This window comes from Mastomys coucha, unplaced genomic scaffold (assembly GCF_008632895.1).
Source record: "Mastomys coucha isolate ucsf_1 unplaced genomic scaffold, UCSF_Mcou_1 pScaffold1, whole genome shotgun sequence".
Lineage (NCBI taxonomy): Eukaryota > Metazoa > Chordata > Mammalia > Rodentia > Muridae > Mastomys > Mastomys coucha.
Window position 1 is genome coordinate 62,443,106 of NW_022196891.1, and position 4,468 is coordinate 62,447,573.

The window sequence follows — 4,468 nt, forward strand, 5'->3', positions numbered from 1 at the left end:
CACACACAGGGATCCCTGCCCCTGCCCCTGCCCCAGAATTAAGTCTCCATGAGAACAGGAAGTGATGTAGCTTCTCTCTGAAACTGCCGGCCATGGGCTCTCAGCCTTCTCTCTCTGTATTGTCTGCAGCCTCCTGGCCCACAATTTCTGCAGAACAGACCTGGAGTTCATAGTCAACATTTTCTTTTCTAACCAGACTGTGGAATATAATGCATATCATAGGGAACAGAATATGTAACATATATTTAGATATAGATATAAAACTTAATCATTGTAATTCAGTCTTTCCCTTAGCCTAGGCCCAGTTAATTCTGCTGTGAGTTAGACTCATCTCTGCTCGGTTTGTTTTGTTTGTTTGGTTTTTGCTTTTCTCTGTTCAGTTTTTACTTGACTTCCTCTTCCTCGCCTGCCTCATTTACCCTTTAATTTACTCCCGTGGGCCTACACCAGCGCTCGTTCCTGAAGGTGTGAGGTCGTTCGTGTCTTTCTGCTTGACTGTAGCTGGTGCTGCCTTCGCCATAGATGCCTGAACTCTGATTGCATCTCGGGTTCTGTGCAGAAGTCTTTCTGTGCCTGTTCATTACTTTCCAGTCTTTCTGCCAAAGCAGTTTTACCTAAGAGCATTTCCTCACCAACTCTTATCCATCTCCTTAGCACCCCCACCAGCACCACCACCCCTTTAAATCTTGGCCGCCTGGATGTACGGCCCTGGTACAGATCCAAACACTAACTGTACAAAATGGAAGTAGAACTAGAGAGCATCAACCTGAACAGAGAAATGCTGGAGGAAAGAAGACGGAGTGAACTCTGAATCCACGGGGCTTCACGATTGCCCGAAAAGTGTAGGAACCCTTGGGAGCTGGGTCAGAAATCCCGACCACACGTATCCATGGAAGTGTCAAAACCACCAGCCCAGAGGCAAAGGAATGCCACCAGCTTTGTGGGAGAAGCTGTCCACCACCCCTGAATCCAGAGGGTCCCTGGTAGCTTCTAACCAGTCCCACTATGGATTCCTTGACTCAAATGTCAACGCGCACTACAGCTAAGAAGGGTCCACCCTCATTTCTCCTTGTACTTCCTGCCTTCTTTCTAATGGCTCCCAGGCCAATTAACTGGCCGAGTAACTACAAGTAGGCTAACTCTGAGATGGCAAAAATCATGTTTAATGATCTCTGTTCTCCCCAGCAACCAACCAGAGCCATTCTAGGCAGACTGTGGCCTGAGACACGCAGACAGGTCACCAGAAACTGCTAGCGCATCGCTCACAGCTCCACTTGCCCGCCTTACAAGGGCTCAGGTGGACCCTTAGCCTTCTCAACAAGCCCTTCCCCCGTCCCCATATCTACATAAGTATGTCAGCACATTTCAGCTGATGGGGACTGTGGGTGGATGGAGATTGGCTCTTTATATAGCTGAAGCAACATGATTCAGCTCCTAGCTATGCGCCACCCTTAGTTACCTTCCAGTTGGTGTGGACACCTCGGCCCACTCTCCTTCCTGAATACCAGAACAGTGTGTGGTCAAGAGTTCTGACACTGAACAGTCATGGGTTCAATTCCAGCTCCTCCACTTATACTAGAATGAGACTGTAATAACCTGGCCTATTTTACAGAGCTTCTGTAAGATTACATATATTAACATATGCAGAATGCATGAGAATGAGGCTCTGTAACACTCTCCATGTGGACATGGCCACCTTGCATGTCTCATTTTCTCTTACTATCTACACACATACAGTTGTCAGGGGATTACTGCTGACTAACTCCTCCAACGTGGTTGAATCCTCATACAGATGTGTTTTGTTTTTAAGGCCTGCCCCAAATCATTGATGTACAGCCCTCTTACAGCTGCTATTTCAGGTCTCCGTTGAGAACATCACCCCTTTGCCCTCCTTGGTCCGTCTATTCTTTTTAAATAACCAAGAACCCCACCCCTTGCTGTTCCAGTTGCTACTGGCAACAAGGCCACAGAGATGAGTCAGCAGCTCACCTGCAGCCTGATGCTCAGAACTGGCCTGGGCCCACAATGTTTAGCTTGTCTCTTAAAGTGCCCACGTTCGTGCCCAGGACCCTGGGCAGCATCCACCTGAGGTGCTCCAGCTGTCTCGGGCACATGCTTCACTGCAGCTCGGAGCATTTGCTGCCCGATTCCTGCTTAGTGTGGTTTTACTTAGCTGTCTGTCTGCTTCTGCTCATGTCTGATCCCCAAAGCCTTCAGTTCGGGAATCAGAGTCTATTCCTGACAAATAAAACCCTCAACAAGACACCCCAGACGCTGTGTGAATACCAGGGCAAAGCAAACTCGATGTCCTGTTCCTCCGTCTGAAAGTCATCCTTTTCACATGACTGACTGTGTCTAGGCAAACCTTAGGACATGGGGCGGGAGCCAGCAAGATGGGCAGCAGGTGAAGGTGCTGGGATCCCTGGGATCCATGTGGGAGGAGGAAAGCACTGGCTCCCACAAGCTGTCTTCTCTCTGTACTAGAAAACTAAGAGAAGTGCAGTGGAAGAAGTGGGCCTGGGAGCTGTATTTGCATATTTGAGCTGAAAGGAAAATGATTCTGACTGTTGTTCTTAGTAGACAATGAACTTGGTAGTGAACTATGTTGACTTCCATGTCTTCCTTAACATCCAGCCATATTCAGCAGGCTGGTACTCTTGACAGATGATGATTGTTGATAACAGTAATGGCCAGATTTTTTAAGTAGGGGTACAAAGTTATACACACACACACACACACACACCAGTAATTAATCATGATCATCTGTGGACAGCTGATAAGTGATCTGCCTGAAGCCAAGTGACCTTACCTGCTCCATCATTTCTACTTCAGCGGGCACTTCCCTTCACTGTGGAATTGTCTGGTGTTATTCATGGGACAGAGGGCATCTCTTAACTTGTCCTGAAAGTGAAGCTAATATAAGGTGTTTCCCAGATCCAACATCTCTCAAATAAAGCCCCATTCTTCTGGGTAAGAGGGTCTTCCAGGATCCTACCTTCCTTACATCCCTCCCGCTCCCCACAGGGAATATCAGCTCACTCAACATGGCACATCAACCCCAAGTCCCTTACCTTTCCATAAGGCCCATGATAAGTACATGTTTTGTTTTTGTGGGTATGTACATCTATGTGTGTATGTGTGTTTTTTGTATGTCCAGGGGTGTGTGTGTGTGTGTGTGTGTGTGTGTGTGTTTAGGCCAGATGTTGATGCTGAGTATCCTCCTTGATTACTCTCTACCTTATACACTGAGGCAAGGTTTCTCACTTGAGCCCAGAAGTCAACAATTCAATTAGTTTAGTTAGCCTTCTTGCTCCAGGGATCCCGTCTCAGCCTCCCAAGCATCACTGAGATAGAAAGACCTCCACATTCACCCAGTGTTTATATGCATGCTAAGGATCCAAGTTCCTCCAGTTCTCATTTTCATTCAGCAAGCACTTTACCTCTGAGCCAGCTCCCGGCTCCCGGCTCCCTGCAGTAGATTTACCATACTGAGAGGCCATGTGGCTCTCACACATCAAAGTCTGAAGCCCAAAAAGATACAGAAGGTACCTTTAGCTGAAGGTTAATTAGCCTTTAGAAACATGGTCACTATGCCAAGTCATAGGACGGGGACCATGCCTATCCAAGCTACCCAGGTAGACCCTCTGGGTGTGTTTAGGTCTTAGGATGCTTACATCTGGCCAACAGTTATGAGCAGCAAATTTTTGCCCTGTTCTCCTTGAGTGCCAAGCCCTTGGAGTGCTTGCATCCATCCCCCACCCAGTCTGAAGGCAAGCTGCAGGCAGCCATCTGTTCCAGGAGAAGGAGCGCCACCTGCTGTCTCTGAACCCTCTCTGCCTGAAGCAGGCAGATAGATAGATAGATAGATAGATAGATAGATAGAATCAACCCTTACTATTTGAAAGTTTTAATCTCTCACTTGTTTACTTGTTTGCTTTTTTCTTTCTTTCTTTCTTTCTTTATTTTGAGAAAAAGCCCAATGAACTGTTGGCTAACCTTCAAACTCACAATCCTGCCTCCATTTCCTGCCGGCTAGGGTATCAGGCATACCTTATGACACCCAGATGAAGGCTTTATTTCCAATCACGTCTAATAAACGGATGAGATGTGGAGTAAATGGTTTTACAGCCATTCAGTTCCCTGGTGTTTCTGGGTGGTCATTCCTTGAAACAGAAAGCAGATCCAATTGTGGTCTCTATTTGTCTGTGCTGTTATCCTGCCACTGATAAGGGACCTAGAAAGAAGAGGTGCAGCTGCATAGGTTTGGACAGGAAACAAATGCACACAATGCCTCGATTTCTACCAGAGGAGGCATCACACACAGCCTGCCGAGCCTCGTGGGACCATGGTGTCTCATATTCAATGTCTCTAAGGTAGAAGTAATAAAAAGCGTTTACCTATGGGAAAATCCTCCTGTCATTGAGGATTAAATGAGGTAATTATGTGCTTCAACTTCACATGTCACATG

The 4,468-nt window shown here is 47.0% G+C and overlaps 1 long non-coding RNA gene across 1 annotated transcript; it reads right to left on the reverse strand.

The window, feature by feature from the left end:
• Positions 1 to 6: 6 nt before the first annotated feature.
• LOC116070871 lies at positions 7 to 4,230 on the reverse strand. Its single transcript, XR_004110608.1, has 3 exons — positions 4,051 to 4,230; positions 2,810 to 2,913; positions 7 to 147 (listed from the first exon to the last, which is right to left on the reverse strand). It is a non-coding gene; the product is annotated as an uncharacterized LOC116070871 (long non-coding RNA).
• Between the last annotated feature and the right edge of the window lie 238 nt (positions 4,231 to 4,468).